Here is a 21275-nt window from a genome sequence, read left to right as displayed (position 1 = left end):
TGCTTTAAGGAGAAAATTATTAAGAAAGTTGTGTTTTTCAAATGTTGCTTTGTCTCAAGTGTTTTACAAATAGATTTTGTTTCTTTGAGAAAATGTAATTGGAGAAAATGTGAAGTATTAGTACTGACAGGGTGTTTTTCTGCATAGGAGCTGTGGAGTCTTTTCAAATTATGACTTGAGAATCGTTTTTGAGGAAGATGAATGGTTATAATATTTCTGACAAGGACATAATGGTGTATGCTTCTTTATAATGCAATTGAATGTCTCTGATGTTATTTTTCCCATTTTAATGTAAGACCTTTCTCTGTGGCGCAAATTGCTTGTAAATATGCTCCCACCTGTGCATGGTAAATTTAGATTTTGAATGTTTGTGTTACATAGCCATGTTAAAAGTGATACAAACATGCTGCAAAGGCAATCAAAAAACGCTTTTATGTGTCTTAAGGACATTTAAAGTAATTTTCCCATGTGCAGTGTTTTGAAATTATGATTTGAAAATCGTTTTTGGGGAAAAGGAATTGTTTTTAAAATTAATAACAAGGACGTAATGGTGTATGCTTTTTTATAAGGCAATTGACTGTCTCTGATGTTATTTTTCCCATTTTAATGTAAGACCTTTCTCTGTGGCGCAAATTGCTTGTAAATATGCTCCCACCTGTGCATGGCAAATTTAGATTTTGAATGTTTGTGTTACATAGCCATGTTAAAAGTGATACAAACATGCTGCAAAGGCAATCAAAAAACGCTTTTATGTGTCTTAAGGACATTTAAAGTAATTTTCCCATGTGCAGTGTTTTGAAATTATGATTTGAAAATCGTTTTTGGGGAAAAGGAATTGTTTTTAAAATTAATAACAAGGACATAATGGTGTATGCTTTTTTATAAGGCAATTGACTGTCTCTGATGTTATTTTTCCCATTTTAATGTAAGACCTTTCTCTGTGGCGCAAATTGCTTGTAAATATGCTCCCACCTGTGCATGGCAAATTTAGATTTTGAATGTTTGTGTTAAATAGCCATGTTAAAAGTGACCCAACCATGCTGGAAAGGCAATCAAAAAACACGTTCATGTGTCTTAAGGACATTTTAAGTCATTTCCTCATGTGCAGTGTTTTCAAATTATGATTTGAAAATCGTTTTTGGGGAAAAGGAATGGTTTGTAAATTTATGACAAGGATATAATGGTGTATGCTTCTTTATAAGGCATTTCTGTGTCTCTGATGTCATTTTTCCCATATTATATTAAAAGACCTTTCTCCGTGGGCCACATTCATTGTAAATATGGTCACACTTGTGCATGTTAATTTTGGTTTTTACTGTTTGAGTTACATAACCATGTTAAAAGTGACCCAAAAAAATTGCAAAGGCTTTCAAAAAACACTTTCATGTGTTTTAAGAACATTTTAAGTAATTTCCCTGTGGGCAGTGTTTTCAAATTATGAATTGAAAATCGTTTTTGAGGTAATGGAATGTTGTTACAATTTATGTGCGCCATATGCCCCCAAATTTCTTTTTCAGGGGTGCAGCAGGGTGTTCTTGAGACACACATGCACCCTTGGAAAAATTCCTAATTTGCGATGAGCTAATTGCTAATCGCAAATTGCACCTTCATTCCTATGAGCCTCCTAGCCCATGGAAATGAATGGGTAATTTGCAATTAGCAATTTGCTCATTGCAAATTAGGAATGGTAAAGAATTGCTATTTATTCCTTAAAATTTGCTATTTTGGAAATGCAAAATAGTTACATGATACATATGCCGGTTGATGTCTAACAAGATAAGAAGCTTAGGGATACATTTATGATGACTGGCGCAATGAAGTGGACATTACTTACTTCATTGGTAGAGCTTTACATGTATTATGTCCTCTGTATTCTTCATCAAGCGTAACTTTAATCTGCAATCCTGAGTAGGCCTCACCTTAAACAAACCTCTGGATAGGCCACACCTTATCGTCATCATGAATTAATCATTTAAAATGCTAGGGACAGATTTATGATAGGTGTATGCCTCTTTTGCGCCACTTACAAAACACTGTCCACGGGGAAATGACTTAAAATGTGCTTAAGACACATGAATGTGTTTTTTTAAAGCGTTTGCAATTTTTTGGGGTCACTTTTAACATGGCTATGTGACTCAAACAGTCAAAATCTAAATTCACCATGCACAGGTGGGAGCATATTTACAAGGAATGTGCTCCATGGGGAAAGGTCTTATAATGTAATATGGGAAAAATGACATCAGAGACAGTGAAATGCCTTATGGAGAAGCATACACCATTATGTCCTTGTCATAAATTTGCAAACCATTCCTTTTCCCCAAAAACGATTTTCAAATCATAATTTCAAAACACTGCACATGTGGAAATGACTTAAAATGTCCTTAATTCAAAATTTGCTATTCCTTATTTTGCAATTGCACTGAAGGATTTGCAAATTTTGCGATTTCTTAAATGCAATGTATCAAACAAAAAATATGTAAAAAATGACATTAAGGATTTGGAAACTACCACCAACTTCTAGTTTGTGGTAATTTGCGAATTCTTTTCAAAAATAATTTTTTTAAAAAACACAAAAGGTGCCACATGACGCCAATACATGCCCTTAGGGCATGTATGTGCGCCATATGCCCCCAAATTTCTTTTTCAGGGGTGCAGCAGGGTGTTCTTGAGACACCCATGCACCCTTGGAAAAATTCCTAATTTGCGATGAGCTAATTGCTAATCGCAAATTGCACCTTCATTCCTATGAGCCTCCTAGCCCATGGAAATGAATGGGTAATTTGCAATTAGCAATTTGCTCATTGCAAATTAGGAATGGTAAAGAATTGCTATTTATTCCTTAAAATTCGCTATTTAGGAAATGCAAAATAGTTTGATGGTACATATGGCGGTTCATCTGTAACAAGATAAGAAGCTTAGGGATAGATTTATGATGACTGGCGCATCACCAGGGATGTGCCAGTCATCTTGCGCCGCTGTTCCGCCACCCATGGTGTGCTGCATTTACAATGCGGCGCAGCATGGGGCAAAAATGGCACAGATGCGTGACGTATCTGTGCTGTAAAGGTGGCGCATTGCTGGAATTGTATCGCAAGTGCGATGCAGCTCAAGCAAGGCTCAGGGGTGCCCCATCTCCACAATGTTGCGTCAAGACCTATGCCTGCTTAAAGCAGGCGCAGGGTTTTGACGTAGCTTTCTCCTATCTGATTGTAAATACGGCACACCATGGGTGGCAGAGCAGCGGTGCACGTTAACTGGTGCATGCCTGGGGATGTGCCATTTAACATAAATCTGCCCCTTTACATTTAAGTATGTGCAGGGGACACAGAGTTGGTGAGGCTTATCCAAGGTTAAGAAGAGATGAGTCCTGTTCACTGAAAAATTAGACATAGGCTTCACCTGCTCAGCATCGCTGGACATGGCTAAATAATAGCTGCAAAATGTTACTCTTGCTAAACAATTTTACTATTATAATCTCTGAGATTTGTCTCTTACTCTGCAACATCTCATTGTTGTTATCTTTCTTTAAAGATAAAGACAACATCAACATGAGCGACAATCTGCAATCAGTTGATTTTGACCTCATCATTGAACTTGTAATTGAAACATCAGTGGATGTTGATCCCTTGGATGATTTAAATCCTGAGGATGAAGAAGAGCGTGATGAGGATGCAGATTTGTCCGAATTATATGACATAGGGTGGGAAGCTGACCTGCTTGAGCCTATGGAACTATAAACATTTATTTTTAAAATTAATAATAAATAAAAAGTAAAAGTGTAAACCGTTTAATTTAAAAATAAAGACACCTTCAAAAACAGGTTATGTGTAGTGTCTTCAATAAAATATTAAAATATGCTCATAAAATTAGATCAGATTCACATATAAAATAGCACAGGTAACATGAATATAAATTCCATTTCTTTTCTGCTATTTCTGTATTGTAAATTTGCCAAGGACTAAAAAATCTTCTATTTAAAATGTCAAGTAGTGTGTTAAGTTTTTGATCACTGTTATTGATTTACTGTTTGGTAATAGTGGTTAATAACATTTTTTAATATATTTTACCACATTTTCAACTGCAGATCATTTCAACATTTCACCATGCCAACGAAAGAAAGAGAGAGAAAGGCTGCAAAACGTCAAAGACAGCAGGCCAATCAAAAGAAGCAGCAGTCCTCTAACAAAAAGATTTGTCAAGTCACGAAGAAAGCACCGGGTAAGAGTACAAAAACATTCATAAGAAATATGTGTAGTAAAAAAAATATTACTACAGAAAATGTTTCAGTCCATAAAAAGAGAAGCAATTCAAATGGAAAGGAAAGGCCAATCAAAAATGTTACTGCTAGAGCAAGAGATAACTCTGTGCATGATAGTAGAAGGAAACAACAGTTTAGGGACATTCGTAAACGAATGTTCCGCAACAGGATAATTGGCAATTTGTTAAAAAATATTAAGAAAGGTCAACAGAAAGTGGTTTTTTATAAGAGAAAAAAAAAGTTGAGAAAGTTATTGATCAGGCATTTGAAATTAAACGTAAGTTATTTATTTTGATAATCAATAGAATTAGGAAGCTAAAGAAGGCAATTTATGATTTCAAAAGAAATAGTAGATGGAAGAGAATAGTTAATCGTAGTAATTTTTGTGAAGTTTTTTCTGGAGAATGGATGCATAGTTCAAGCTCTGAGGCATTTTTTAATGAGGAGAGTTATTTCCAGGATAATGATTTGGTGCATGCAGTTGACACCAGTGGTCGTGCTTATGAAGTGAAAGATGGTTGTCCAGTTGAAAAAGAAAAACTTGTGACAACAGAGGCAGAAGAGGTGTTAGGTAATGAGGTTTTAGGAAGACGTGCTAAGGGTCCTGTGTACACCTGGAAGTGTAGTAGTATTTGTAGTGTGCGACAGGATTCCATCAATTTGCTTTGTGATTTTGTACGGTCATTTAATAAGAAAAGTTTGAAGCAGAAAATGATGTTGTTGCAAGAATTAGATCCTTGCAGAGTGAGAGAAGTGACAGGTTTGCATGGTCATTCACTGGCTTGTCTTTCCAGGAGAGTATGCCAGAGTGTTTTTCATCATTTCAGGATGCTAGCAGTGCATCATAATAAAGTGAGGAAATTAGTTAGAATGTTGTATTATGCTAAGAGTCCAGCAATTATGCTTAAACAATTATGCGCTGCTCTTTTGCATGGTTCTGAAATAGATGTGAAGAATATATGTGAAGAAATTGAGTTTTGTTACTTTGGAAGTAAAGAGGAGAATGTTGAAATTGACCAAGAAGAAGCGGGTAATGTGGAAGATAGTGTACAGGTTTCCAGTACAGATAATTTCCAGAGGGAAATTGCGACGTTTCAGGTCAAATCAAGTGAGAGGCCAAATTTCACTTGTGTGTGTTGTCGACGCACTTATTATAAGAATCAGACTAAGTTAGTGGATTTATATGCAAAAAGTGAAAGGGAAAATAATAGTGAATGGAAGGATTTCACAACATACTTGATGGTAGAAAATTGTTTTGATTTGGGATTGGATCAACGTGTGTGTACTTATTGTTGTAACAAATTAAATCAAAACCAGATGCCTGCTAGAGCAGTTCATAATAATCTGGAATTGATTGAGATTCCTTCTGAATTGAAGGATTTAAATACTTATGAATCTATTTTGATTCAAAGTATCCATCCCTTTCAGGCTATTGTAAGAATGGAGCCAAAGACAGGGAAATTGCCTCCATCAGATTTACAGAGAGGATTAAAGGGAAGAGTTGTTTATTTGCCTCTAGATTTGAAGAAAAACATTAACACAATTGGAGTAGAAAAAGTGGACGAGGAACCTCTGGTTATCTTAGTTAATGGGGTTCCGACAAAGAATAAGAAAATATGGCAAGATTTAGTAGATGTTAGGAAAGTTAAAAAGGCAACATTGTATTTGAAAAAAAAAAAAAAATTCTATAAGAATGTATATGTTGCAGAAGAGGAAGTAAGTGAGGAAGAGGATAGCGATTTGTGTGCTGGTCAAATTGAGAAAGTAGAACCCTCTACTAGTGAAGAAATATATGAACATTATAGTGTTCATCCTTTGCATTCCAAGGAAGTCATGGGGAATGCTATTGAGTTGTTTCAAATGAAACAAGCCAAAGGGAGTCCCATTAGTGTTTGGGAGGAAAGTTTGGAAGCTCGGTGTTTCCCACAGCTTTTTCCAACAGGTCAGGGAGGAAGATATGATGAGCGGCCTCATCAAATTCCTGCTTCTGAATACCGGACTTTGCGATTGTATGCAGGAGATGCTAGGTTTCGACAATGCATTCCTTATTTGTTTCATCTCCTGTTTGAAAGCGATCTGTCTGGACTGTCATATGCAGTGAACCACATCTTGAAAAGTGGTATACACATGCAAAACATCTCGGCAAGTGACTTTATGGATAAAGTCAATGTCCAAGACAGTATTTTGGATTCTCACCTGATTAATCTCATGGCGTGTCAGCGTGGTACTAATGAGTACTGGTACCGTCGTCATGGTGATTTAAAATGTATGCTGAGGAACTTAGGTACTCCCACATGGTTCCTCACTCTGAGCTGTGCCGAGTATGGCTGGGAAGACTTACTTGAATTTCTACGAGAGGCAAATGCTAACAGAGATAACATCGAATTCAAGACACCCGGAGAACTGTGCTCTTTGGATCCAGTCAATGTATGTAGGTACTTCAATCATAGATTTGAAGCTATGATGTTTTTCATCATGAATAAGAAGAATCCACCTCTTGGAGAGGTGTTGGATTTCTTCTGGAGAAAGGAGTACCAAGCAAGAGGTGCTCCTCATATACATATGTTGTTGTGGATCAAGGATGCACCTAAATTTGGAATGGATCCAGAAGACTCAGTGATGATTTTCATCAAACAGTATTCTACGTGTGCTGTTCCAAACGCAAAGGAGAAGAAAAGCCTAAGAGAAAAAGTTCTGCGTTTCCAAAGCCATCGATGTGGAAAGTACTGCCGTCGTAAATTCCGAAACAAGGACAAGTTCTACACCAAATGTCGTTTCGGCTTTCCACGACCGGTGATTTCTAAAGGAAGAGTAAACAGTTTGATGTCTTCGCTGCGACATAATGTGATGAAGAAATCACCTAAAAACACATACAATTTGAAGAGGAACGAAGAGTCCAAGTACATCAACGACTACAAACCGGTGATTTTGTCCATGTGGAATGCTAACATGGATATACAGTTTGTGGCTGATAACTGTATGGCTGTGGCTCGGTATGCGACATCTTACATAACCAAAAAAGAGAAGACAGAATTGAAGGATATGTGGGAGGACATTTCCCATGAAAAGAGCCTCAGCAAGAAGTTGTACAGTTTCAGTCTGAAGATGTTGTCGCATCGAGAAATCGGAGCTTACGAATGTTCTGACCGGTTGTCTTCAGCAAGTCTCTATGCCAAGTCCAGGAGTATCGTTTGGGCGAGTGTTGGTCTTGCTGCAACGCGTAATCGAGTTCTGAAACCTGTGCGGGAAATTGAGTATTTGGCGGAAAAGGAGCCAAACAGTACCGACATTTTGAAGAGCAACATGTTGGATACATATTATCCAAATCGAAGCAGTCACCACGAGAATGTTTGTCTGTATGAGGTTCTGCAAAATTACATATTCAAGAGGAACATCAAAGAAGATACTGAGAAAGGAGTGTATGCTGTAATAGGAAGTGAGGGATGTCTGGTCAAGCAAAGAAAATGCCACTTGATAAACCATCGAAAATTGAGTGGCGAATCTCCTGAAAAAAAGGAGTTTTTCTATTTAGCACTTTTGCAACTTTTTAAGCCATGGCGTGCAGAAGAGGAACTGCTTGGAGATTTCCTTTGTTACGAAGACTCATTCAATGCTGCCAAGGAGACCATAGAATGTCCTGCTTTTCCCAAATATGTAGAAATGTTGAATGTGGAAATTGAGCAGGAAGCAACGATTGCAGCCGAGATTGCCAGAGACAGTTCTCAGGACAGTCAGAGTTCTGCTTCATTGAGTCAGGATCCACTAGGAGGACCTCTTATCGAAAATGAAGCTGCCACTGCTATGAATGAAGTGGAAAGAGCCATGGCACATGCTCAGGAGGATGCGGTTAACTTAGAAGAGTTGGAAAGACAACTCAACGTTGAGCAGAGGAAAATATATGACGAACTTACCATGCAAATTGATCATGGATTAAGTCATGACAAGAAAGAGTGCTCATGTACGTCGTTGAAGCCTGTCCGACTGTATGTGAGTGGAGAAGCAGGAACTGGAAAAAGTTTCCTTATTAAAGCAATTTCATTTTATTTGCAGGAAAGGACAGAGTCATCGCTGTCTTGTGTTGTCACCGCTCCAACTGGACTGGCAGCACATAACATTAAAGGGATTACTTTACATCGTTTACTGATGCTGCCAGTGGAGCATGACAACAAATTAGAATATCACAAGCTATCTGGAGATGCTTGTTTTGAAGTTTCAAGAGTCTTGAGGAAAATGAAACTTCTTATCATTGACGAAGTAAGCATGGTTTCCAATGTCATGCTTGCCTTTGTGCATTTGAGAATGCAAGAAGTTCTCAAAACAGAGTATGATGTGTTATTTGGTGGCAAACACATCATTGTTTTCGGAGATCTTCTGCAGCTGACACCAGTGAAAGGGCAACCTGTGTTCAAAATGCTCACGCATGAAGATACCAGGAAGTGCTTAGGGAGCATTGGCAACGTCAATATATGGTTAAACTTCAATTATGCTGAACTGCATGAAAATATGCGTCAGGCAAAGGATGAAGTTTACAAGACTATTCTACAAGATGTTAGAATTGGAAAAGTGACCGAGCATGGGAAAGAAGCTTTACATGCACGATTACTGACAAATTGATATCCAGACGAAGATGTTGTGCCTGAGAATATTTTTCAGAAAGTTACTGAGAAAAAATCTGGAATATGTTTGATGCCAACTCTTGCAGAATGTGCCAAATTCAACAACAAAATGTTGCATTTAGAAAAGCAAGAGATTGTGAAACTGGAAGCTATTGACAGAGTAGAGCATATGGAATCAACAATTATTTTGTCTGAGAATCTGAAAACAAAATTGGATTCATTAGAGAAGAGTATATCTAAAACTGCGGGTTTTGAAAAGACTCTGAATGTGTGCTTGAACTGCCGTATAATTTTAAGAAGGAATTTACATGTTGAAAGAGGTCTGGTAAATGGATCAATGGGTAATGTTGTTGATTTTGTGAAATACAGAAATAGAGATGGAATTGAATTTTTAAAAATTAAATTTGATGGCATTGAGGAAGTACAGCTAATTGCTCGTTGTTCTGCTAGATTTTTGCTTGTAAAAGACTTATATGTTCGTCGTAAGCAGTTTCCTGTTTGCTTGGCATATGCGGTGACAATCCATAAATCGCAAGGTTTAAGTGTAGACTGTGCATTGGTGAATATTGGCAGTTCTGTGTTCAAGGAGGGTATGGCATATGTGGCATTGTCACGAGTTAGAACTTTATCGGGATTGTACTTGATTGAGTGTGATGTCACAAACATTTGTGCGGATCTAGATTGTGTTAAGGAATACAATAGGTTAAGAAGAGAGTATGCGCCACATTTGCCTCAGTATCCTTTGTTTGAGAAACGTGTGGTAGGCCGGAAACGAAGAAATGTGACCAATACTGGGGAGGTTGTAGCAAAAAGACGAAAAGTCGATGAACCTGAAATTATAAGCAGAAACAAAAAGGATTCTGTTGAAGATGTTGTTGGTTTTCAATTTGAAAACAGTTCTGGTGTCAACTGCTATGCTGATGTAGTGGTTAATGTTTTGTTTTCTCTAGAAAATGTAAAAGAAGAGATTGTGGTCAATTCTGATCAAAGATTTTGCAGTTTGTTAAATTCTGTGTTAGAGAAATGTAGCACTGATAGAACAAACATAGAAAGTGTGTCTGAAATTCGAAATCTGTTAGACAGATGTTTAGGCCAAACACAATTCTCTCAAAATAGTCAGCAAGATTGTCAGGAGTTTTTAATGTATATGCTTGATGTATTGCATGATGAAGGTGTAGATGTAGATCACCTGTTTGGGCTTTCTTATCAATGGCAGCATGACTGCGAGAACTGTAGGGTATCAAGTACTACTAGTGTAGACTCAGAAAGATTTATATATTTAACTTTGCCAGACAGTAAATCAGTCTCTTTTAATAAGCTAGTAAAAGCAGCTGATCACAACATGGAGTGTAGCCAATATAAATCTGAAAAGATGTCCACATTATTTATACGAACATATGGCCAGTATGTCATTTTAATGTTCCAACGATGTAGGCCTGATGGAACAAAATTGACAACTTTAATTAAAAATTTTGTGGCTTCACAGTTGTCAATATCAGGAAGGACTTTTGTAACTGTAGCAATTATATATCATGATGGTCCTTCAATAACATCAGGACATTATACAGCTTATTTAAAGTGTAGAAATGGCTGGTCATTCTGCAATGATTCTGTTTTAATTTTAAAAAAAAATTGCCGTATGACCTTAAAAACTCTTACCTGGTGTTTTTAAAACCAAAATTTTAGGGAAAGAATCTCGGGATGTGCTCTGAGGAATTTCAAGAAGTTCTAATGGCTCGTACACGATTTGGCCTTGAGGATAAGTGTAGTACAGAGACATAACTTCTTACCATAACACTGGACGTCATGGAGAAATACGTGCACTTTGAATGAGTTCAGAAAAACTGTTTCTTTTTATAAGCTAATTGAAGCAGCCAATCAAAACATGGAGTAGAGGGAATGTAAGTCTGCTATGCTGTCTACTGTTTTACATTGCTTTGTCATTAAAAGTGATGTAGAGAATTAAATAATTGTACTAGTCATAAAGGTAGTGTAAGTCTGCTTCATAGTAAGCAGTATCAGTGTGATAGGAAATGTAGAACATGATTGAGCAAGAAGGGGAAGATATTACTAGTCCAGGATTGTGAAAATGATCTTCAACATTTTAATTGTGAAAGTTGCGGAAATACAACATGACGGGATTGGCTTAAAAGAATTCTAAGAGTTATAAATGGCTCAGACACGATTTGGCCTTGTGGAAACGTGTGGTAGAGAGCGAGAAGTCATTTATTGTATGTAACATGTTTTTGAAAACGATGGAGGTTTTCTTTCAGAAAGTGGCGGGTTGAAAGTAATAACAGCACAACAGAGTGTAAGCTGTTCATAGGACATCCTTGGCCGTCATGGAAAGTAAGTTAACTTTAAGGAGTTCTGAATTCTGATTTGTTATGTTGTATGGGTTTTTTAAACACAATCATTTTGATTGTGTTTTTTTTTCCCCGCTGGTATATGATGAATACCTTCAAGTCACTGTTTTAGTGAAATTTGATACATTCTGAGAACAGCAAAAATAAACCATTTAACATGTATAATTAATTCTGTTCTGTTTGCATTTATGATGTACATGTAGAACTGTGTAGGAGGCATGGAGAAGGTGAGGCTTCTGTAAGTGTCAAAGTTGTTGCATACAGTGCTGATATTCTACGTAGTCTTTTATATTTCATTACTTTCACTGTTTCTGACTGATCTAAAAATTTTTTTTTAAAAAGAACAGTAAGTATAAGGGAAGGAAACAGACAGTTATGTTAAAAGAAACACAGCTATTGGGAATAAACTAAGGATACTGTTACCCGCAATCCTCTGCTGATGATGTCACTGAGCATGTCATGAATGATGTAATATGTGACATCATCAGCAGTGGATTACGGGTAATAGTATCTCTAGTTTACTCCCCTATAGCTGTCTTTCTTTTAACATAACTGTCTGTTTCCTTCCCTTATACTTACTGTTCTTTTTTTAAAAAAAAAAATGTTTGGGTTCGCTTCCGGTTCGCGTACCGGGGAGCGAACTGGGAAGCGAACTAAGAGAAATAGAGGTTGGCACAGTTCCAAATATTGTACCAATTTTTTAATAACGGGGAGGTAGTTCTGAAAAGAACTTTTTTTTTAATTGTTTTTGTTGTTTTATATTTTTTTTATTATTTTTCTGAACATTTTTTTACTTTTTTTGAATTTTTCTTAACAGTTTTATATTTTTTTTGTTTTTTTTTCGGAGGGGGCAACGAAAACGATTCATTGTAAAGGGCTCAACAGGAGCAACAAAACAAAAAAAAAGAATTTATTGTTTGGGGCGTTTCGGACAAACATGAGCATGATTGTCAATAGCTCTGTTGATCAGAGTGATGCTACTTTCTCCGTAGCAAATGAATCCACTGCAATGTACGCAGACTTGTTTTACTTCACGAAATCTCGTTTGTATATTTGGCACCATCTCCCTGCCCTCTGGTCCCGTTACTTCCGGTAGAACAGATCTTCTGGCCATAATAGGGAGATTATCTAGGTCGTCCTGTTCCTCTTCTTCCTCTTCTTGCTGAATTATAACTTTAGCAGGTGGTCCACTCTTCCTTGGATGTGGTGGAGGTGGTGGGGAAGCACCAGCTGAAGCTACTAAAGAAGCCATTGCTCACTGGTAACAAAGGGTCTTTCTCTCACAATGATGAAAGTCAGAGTGAGGAAAGAAGGAGGGATTTTCATCATTTGGGAAAAACAATAGTTCTCAACCAATGAAAAGTGTTCATTTTAGATTATATGACCTAGTCTTACATCATTAGGAAACCAAAAGTGAAATGAACCAATGAAAAGTGTTATTACCAAGTCACATGACCTGCTGTGTTTACGTTACGCGCTTTGCAGGGCCTCCCGGTTTGCTTCCAGAAACCTGTGCTTTGCGACTCGGTAAGCGTACCAGTTCGCTAACGTAGCACGTCATATGACGTATCACGCGACAACGCGAAACGTCATGCGGACGGGAGGCGTCACGATGTTGTTTTCTAACGCGGCAGTTGCGGTAAAGAAACGTTTACCGGCTCGCGGTCTATTTCGCGGCATCAAGGTCAGCTAACGGGAAGCTTCCCGATTCGCGAAGCGGGAACGAAGAAAAAAATATATTTTAAAAAAAAGTTATTAATAAACATATAAAATATATTTTTGGATTTAAAGAAGAATACATTTTACAGCTACAGATATTAGCTGTTAAAAAACCAATGAAATTCACTGAAAAAACCATAGGTTATAGACCATATATAGTTAGGAATTAGCATTTACAAAACCTTGAAAATTCACTGAAAAAACCATAGGTTATAGACCATATATAGTTAGGAATTAGCATTTAGAAAACCTTATTTTACTCACACAAAACCATTGAAATTCCATATATAGTTAGTTGCACTAACTATATATCGCGCACAAGCAATCCACTGCTAATGATGTCACATATTACATCATTCATGACATGGTCAGTGACATCACTGATGACATCACTGATGACATCTCAAATGACATCACTGATGACATCACTGAAAACAACATCCAGTGATTTTATGTTTCTGTAAAGTTTAAATATGTCTTACATATTGAAGAATGAGTGGATGTATAAGTGTCTGGATGAAGGATTTAGTAGGTGCATGACTGACTGTATGAGTGAGTGATTAAATATGTCTCACTGAGTTCATAGGTTAGTGACTAAACTGTCTTAATTTGTGCATCATTATGTCTGTTGTTCTGTAAACTGCTGCATGTGTTGATCAGTAGCTATATGAGTAACTATATGGGTTATTGATTGATTGCCCAAGTATTTGTATGGGAGACTGAGTGTGTGTGTGGCTGGCTGGGAGGTGTGTGACTCTGTGCAGATCAATGTGTACTTGTATCAATGATTGTATAAGAGAGTAAGTATGTGTTAGTATATGTTTGAAAATGTAAGGTGCTCTATGTTTAACTGTATAGATTAGAAAATGGAAGTGTGATTGATTCTTTACAGGACTGACTAGGTGTGTGAGTAACTCCATGGATGAGTGGCAGAGTGTGAGTGTCTGTATAGGTGTATGAGTGCATATGATAGTGTTGTAAAGATGAGTGATTGTATGGGTGAATGAGTGAATGTGTGTGTAGACGTAGGAATCAGTGAGTGTGTATGTAGTAACTAGTATTGGTGTGTCAAAGGTTTCAAAAATTATACTCTGTATTTAACACTGGGTGTAACAGAGGTTATATTAAAGTGTGAGGAGATGCATTGTATTGTCACATGAATGATATCATCAGTGATGTGATCATTGATGTCAAATGAGATGTCATCAGTGATGTCATCAGTGATGTCATTTGAGATGTCATCAGTGATTTCATCAGTGATGTCACTGACCATGTCATGAATGATGTAATATGTGACATCATCAGCAGTGGATTGCTTGTGCGCGATATATAGTTAGTGCAACTAACTATATATGGAATTTCAATGGTTTTGTGTGAGTAAAATAAGGTTTTCTAAATGCTAATTCCTAACTATATATGGTCTATAACCTATGGTTTTTTCAGTGAATATATATATATATATATATATATATATAAATATATATTCACTGAAAAAACCATAGGTTAGAGACCATATATAGTTAGGAATTAGCATTTAAAAAACCTTGAAAATTCACTGAAAAAACCATAGGTTATAGACCATATATAGTTAGGAATTAGCATTTAAAAAACCTTATTTTACTCACACAAAACCATTGAAATTCCATATATAGTTAGTTGCACTAACTATATATCGCGCACCCGCAATCCACTGCTGATGATGTCACATATTACATCATTCATGACATGGTCAGTGACATCACTGATGACATCACTGATGACATCTCAAATGACATCACTGATGACATCACTGATGACATCTCAAATGACATCACTGATGACATCACTGATGACATCATCCAGTGACTGTGTGTTTCTGTAAAGTTTAAATATGTTTGATTTATTGAAGAATGAGTGGATGTATAAGTGTCTGGATGAAGGATTTAGTAGGTGCGTGACTGACTGTATGAGTGAGTGAATAAATGTGTCGTACTAAATGCATGGGTTAGTGACTAAACTGTCTGAATATGTGCATCAGTATGTCTGTTGTGATGTAAACTGCTGCATGTGTTGATCATTAGCTATACAAGAGGTTATATGTCTTATTGATTGGTTGCCCAAGTATTTGTATAGGAGATTGAGTTTGTGTGGGGGTGGCTGGGAGGTGTGTGACTCTGTGCATAGATGTGTGAGCAGTTGATTCACTAGGTGTATGAGTTCAAGAGTGCATGTGGAAACAGCTACATGGGCGGTTGACTGTGTGCATGAGTGTATTGATGAGTGAATGGATATCTCAATGCTACATGTCATAGTAAGTACATATGTAAAACACAGTACATGTGAGAGTTGGCATATATAAATAACTGTGCATGAGAGCCACTGAATGTGTGTGTGGCTGTATGGATCATTGTGGACTTGTATCAGGGATTGTATAAGAGAGTAAATATGTGTTAGTATATGTTTGAATAAGTAATGTGTATATCTGTATAGTTGAGGGAATGGAGGTGAGATTGTTTCTTTGCATAACTGACTAGGTGTGTGAGTAACTCCATGGATGAGTGACAGTGTGTGAGTGTCTGTATACACTGAGTGTATCTAAGGTTATATTAGAGTCTGAAGAGGTTTATCGTATTAGCACAAGAATGATGTCAAATGAGATGTCATCATCAGTGATGTCATTTGAGATGTCATCAGTGATGTCATCAGTGATGTCACTGACCATGTCATGAATGATGTAATATGTGACATCATCAGCAGTGGATTGCGGGTGCGCGATATATAGTTAGTGCAACTAACTATATATGGAATTTCAATGGTTTTGTGTGAGTAAAATAAGGTTTTTTAAATGCTAATTCCTAACTATATATGGTCTATAACCTATGGTTTTTTCAGTGAATTTTCAAGGTTTTTTAAATGCTAATTCCTAACTATATATGGTCTCTAACCTATGTTTTTTTCAGTGAATTTCAATGGTTTTTTAATAGCAAATATCATAAGCTGTCGAATGTCAAGTACATGGTAAGTAAAAACATTTTCGTGTTTATGCACACTGATCTGCTTTGAATGCTGCCCCCCCTCCCCCTCATTTCTATTAGGAGTACTCTCTCTTTGCAGATAGTGAAGGTTAGTTAACGCAGGCCTTTGCCCCCGTTGTAATCCGTCGTGCCTGCTTCTCTCTCCATTTGATTGATTGTTATCCAAGCATTTACTGTTTTAGAATTGGTTCTCTTTGGTTCATTCTCTATTTACAAACAAGCACAGAGTCGCAATACTCTGTTTAGTCTTTGCAGATAGTGAACAATTGTGTAAAAAAACAAAAGGAATCGAGCAAAATCAGTAGGCCACTAATGGGATCTCTTTTTGACCTCGCTAAAATAGAAACATTAGGAGCAACCCCTCATGAGAAATACGAAACTAGTGAGATGAACTGAGCTCCACACCATGATGGCTGCAAGACAGCTCGGCTCCGCCACCCACCCCGCCCAAAATAACGATAAACTCTATGCAAATATTACAAATATATACAACACACCAGCAAAGTAACAGGGTAAAACATTTTATTAAATAACTATTTACATAACTATTTTATACTTTTTGTTGCCCGATCCGGCTAGCTCAATCGATCGAGCATGAAACTCATGCACTCTGATAGTTCAAAGTTTTGAGGAGTGCTTGTAACACTGTCTGAAGCCTATTTGCACTTGCTACAGCTTCACTATTCTCAATGTAAGTGGGGGCTGTTTGAGGACGTGACTGCATTTGAAAACAATGTGATGCGGTGCCACCCTGAACCGCTTGACGGAGGCCCCCGAGGGACGGTGTGATGGCGTGGACTCAGAGGGGGCGCTTGGCTCCGGCCCCCTCCCCAAGTCCCCTGGTGTGGCCTGAGATCGCCCCCGACATAGGTGGCCGGCTCCCGGGGTCAAGCGGAATTTTTTGCCTTTTGGTGACTCTTCCATTCTTGACCTTGTCCCACAATCCGTTTCACCTAAAGACACGCTGTAGTGGGGCGCCCCTTTACCGTTTCAGTTGCCATTCCGCCCGCTTTTGCTACACTGTGCCTCTTCCGCTATTCAGCTGTTTACCGCCCGCTCTTTCGACTACAGCGTCTCGCTCACCATGTAGTTGAGTTGCTCCCGCTCTTGCGGTGCAGCGATAGGCGGCTGCCACAGGACTCTCAAAATGGCGGCCGGCTCTTCAGATTTGGGCGTGGTCCACTAAAATGGCCCTGCGACACCTTGGAACTTGGACGCTTGTCTGCTAGAGCTTGGGCTCCATTCTCGAAAGCGTCCCCTCAGCCTTGAAGATTCTACAAAAGTCTTGGGGGCCCCCGACTCCCGCAGGCTTCTGGTGGGGAGCGGCTGCCATGATTGCTCGTGGAATGGCCACGACGGAGCTACGAGATGGTGGTGCTCTCATGCTGACGCCAGCTTCAGTCTGAAACATCCAGAAACACTGTAGACTACCAATTCGATCAGTTCCGGTAGCGCCCCAACGTGACCCGGTAGTGAAGAACTTGCCCTCCCCTCTTTGACTGATGGTTCTTGTTGCCTGTCCCTTCTGTTGTCATTTAACAGAACTATTTAGCCTGCTGAAAGGGGTTGTGTTCCAACCGCTGGTTGGTGGAGACATTTTGACTATAATCTGGACCTGCATTGTCGCGTAATGCGTCATATGACGCGCCGCGTTAGCGCATCCGGAAGTGCTCCGGTGCGCGAAGCGCAGCTTCCCGGAAGCGATCCGGGGCGCGGCGCGCAGCGCGTAACGTAGGCATAACAGGTCATGTGACTTGTTAATAAAACTTTTCACTGGTTCATTTTACTTTTCTTATTCTAAAAATTACGCTTTTTATTACTTTCGAACATTATTTTTTCTTAAACATATGTTATAATGTTCCAGGCTAATGTACTTTCCCGAAAAATTTACAACTGTCCTGCAAGTAAAATATATTCCTTTTTCGAGAAAAAGGGCGTTTCTTCGTCCCATGACGAAGCCGTTGAGCAAAAGAGGCTCGGCCTGCTGTCTTAGTCGCCCATACGCCTGAATATCAGATTCTTATCGATCACTTTATGTTGCAGGAGTAGAAAACACAACAGCCCTTGACCATTTATCTTTACTGCGTACCTGCGTATTATACCTTTTACCCTTCATGTAATTGGACTGCTTTATTTCACTTGCCTTTTACTGATTCTAAAACAGTGACTATTATTAAAAACTTTACCAATGTAAATACTACTACCATGTTTTCTTTTAAAAACCTTTATTGTGAAAATGTCAGTATACAAATACGGGCCTATAACCACGTGGGCCGGCCACGGAGCAAACTGTAATCGTATATGATGAGTAGACATTTACACTGTAGAGGAACGTAACGGGCGGGCCATTAGGTTGCAAGAACTAAGGTGTCTAACAGTTGCGGAATCGGTGGACGTACATTTTATAATTAAAATACGACAGGGCCAGTTACAATAAAATTATTTAGATATACATTTGCGGGCAAGTACCATGGGTGACGTTAATTCGAACTTTCAATAGTACAGTAATCAATAACACATCAGAACTTAATATCAATAGGAATGTCGAAATATTCAATCAATTCTCGTCCCCGCCCGCCATGTGCTTCAAAACTGCATACGTATCTCGTGATATCAAGGTTCTGCAACCAGTACACAACAAGGAGTTACGAGTCCCATTTATTCCGGCGCCATTTTGGGCGAGGACGGGCAGGTCCAGGATATAGTCAAAATGTCTCCACCAACCATCGACTATGATGATGTTCATATGCTGTATTTATTAGAGTAACACTCATCTGTCCACATGAAATTAATTTGCCACAATCTAAACATGTCATTTTAATCTTTCCAAAGTTCTTCTAAATATTTGGGACCGTTTCCCTTGCCTCTGATGCTGTCAGTGCCACTTCTTTGGTGAATGTACTGGCAGGTCGGGGGTTCTCCTCCAAATCTCTCTTTTGTGCAGCACTATAATTAATCGGTGCCACCTCTCCATATGACGATGCATGGTATAGTTACCATAACTATATTTTTTTTCGGTTCCTCTGGAGAGTACATCGTGGCAGATGAGGCAGGTAACGTACCGGGCATTTACCTTTTTTGCATGTAGAGGAAAGGAAAAAAAATTCGAGCGTCCGAGTTCTAAGGTGTCCCAGGGCCATTTTAGTGGACCAGGCCCAAATCCAAAGAACAGGCCACCATTTTGAGAGTCCTGTTGCAGCCGCCTGTCGCTGTAGCATCAAGAGCGGCCGAAACTCAGCTGAATGGCAACTTAAACGGTAAAGGGGCGCCCCACTACAGCAGACGAGCCTCCACCTGGGGAGGCCCGTTCACGCCGCCTCCCCCCCCCTTTCGGGCACCCCACGCCGTTATTCGGAGCAGCATTGTAGGATGGCCACACCAGTGCGGCAACTTGCTAGACACCACCTCGGTGCCAACCGAATCTCAGCGCCTTGTGGTGTCTTCCATTCCGAAAACATTGTTGTGCTGCCTTCGGCCTATTCGCCGCAAGTGCGCACGCAACTCAGCTGCATAGCGAGTGAAACACCAAGGGGAGCCCCACTGCAGCCGAGGAACCTTCATCTTGGGGGCGACGCACAGCATCACATTGCTTTCCAATGCAGTCAGATCCTCAAACAACCCCCACTGACTGACGCGAACTCACAGGCCAACGGAGCGCCCCACGCCGAGTTTCGGCGCAGCATTGTAGGATGGCCACACCAGTGCGGCAACTTGCTGGACCCCACCTCGGTGCCATCCGGATCTTGGCACGTTGCGCTGCCTTTGGCCCTATTCGCACATCGGTCCACTACTGATGCCACCTCACAGGCCAATGGGGCGCCCCACGCCGACTTTCGGCGCAGCATTGTAGGATGGCCACACCAGTGCGGCAACTTGCTGGACACCACCTCTGTGCCATCCGGATCTTGGCGCGTTCTGCTGCCTTCGGCCTATTCGCACATCGGTCCGCTACTGACGCCGCCTCACAGGCCAACGGGGCACCCCACGCCGACTTTCGGCGCAGCATTGTAGGATGGCCACACCAGTGCGGCAACTTGCTGGACCCCACCTCGGTGCCATCCGGATCTTGGCGCGTTGTGCTGCCTTCGGCCTATTCGCACATCGGTCCTCTACTGACGCGAACTCACAGGCCAATGGGGCGCCCCACGCCGACTTTTGGCGCAGCATTGTAGGATGGCCACACCAGTGCGGCAACTTGCTGGACACCACCTCGGTGCCATCCGGATCTTGGCGCGTTCTGCTGCCTTCGGCCTATTCGCACATCGGTCCGCTACTGACGCCGCCTCACAGGCCAACGGGGCACCCCACGCCGACTTTCGGCGCAGCATTGTAGGATGGCCACACCAGTGCGGCAACTTGGTGGACACCACCTCGGTGCCATCCGGATCTTGGCGCGTTGTGCTGCCTTCGGCCTATTCGCACATCGGTCCGCTACTGACGCCGCCTCACGTGCCAATGGATTTTCTACGCTTTTTATACCCTATGCCGCATAACAGGTCATGTGACTTGTTTATAAAACTTTTCATTGGTTCATTTTACTTTTGGTTTCCTAATGATGGAAGGCTTGATCATATGACGTAAAAATAACACTTTTCATTGGATGAAAACTTTTTTTTTCCCAAACGATGAAAGCCCCACCTTGTTTCTGGATGTTTCAGACTGAAGCTGGCGTCAGCATGAAAGCACCACCATCTCGTGGCTCCGTCGTGGTCATTCCGCGAGCAATCATGGCAGCCGCTCCCCACCGGAAGCCTGCAGGAGTCGGGGGCCCCCAAGACTTTTATAGAATCCTCAAGGCTGAGGGGACGCTTTCGAGAATGGGGTCCAAGACCTAGCAGACAAGCGTCCGATTTCCAAGGTGTCCCAGGGCCATTTCAGTGGACCAGGCCCAAAAAGGAAAGAGCCTGCCGCCATTTTGAGAGTCCTGTGGCAGCCGCCTATCGCTGCACCGCAAGAGTGGGCGCAACTCAGCTGAATGGCGGATTTTGGCACAGTGTACCAAAAGCGGGCGGAATGGCAACTGAAACGGTAAAGGGGCGCCCCACTACAGCAGACGAGCCTCCACCTGGGGAGGCCCGTTCACGCCGCCTCACCCCCCCTCCGGGGCGCCCCACGCCGTTATTCGGAGCAGCATTGTAGGATACCAAAACCAGTGCGGCAACTTACTTGACATCACCTGGGTGCCATCCACAACTCAGCGCGTTCTGCTGCCTTGGGACTATTCGCACAACAGACCGCTACTGACGAGCCACCCCCCGGGACGCCCCACGCCGTTATTCGGAGCAGCATTGTAGGATACCCA

Source organism: Lissotriton helveticus, chromosome 8, assembly GCF_964261635.1.
Source record: "Lissotriton helveticus chromosome 8, aLisHel1.1, whole genome shotgun sequence".
In the NCBI taxonomy this organism is placed as follows: Eukaryota; Metazoa; Chordata; class Amphibia; order Caudata; family Salamandridae; genus Lissotriton; species Lissotriton helveticus.
The sequence above is the reverse complement of the archived record's forward strand: the minus strand, read 5'-3'. Positions refer to the sequence as shown.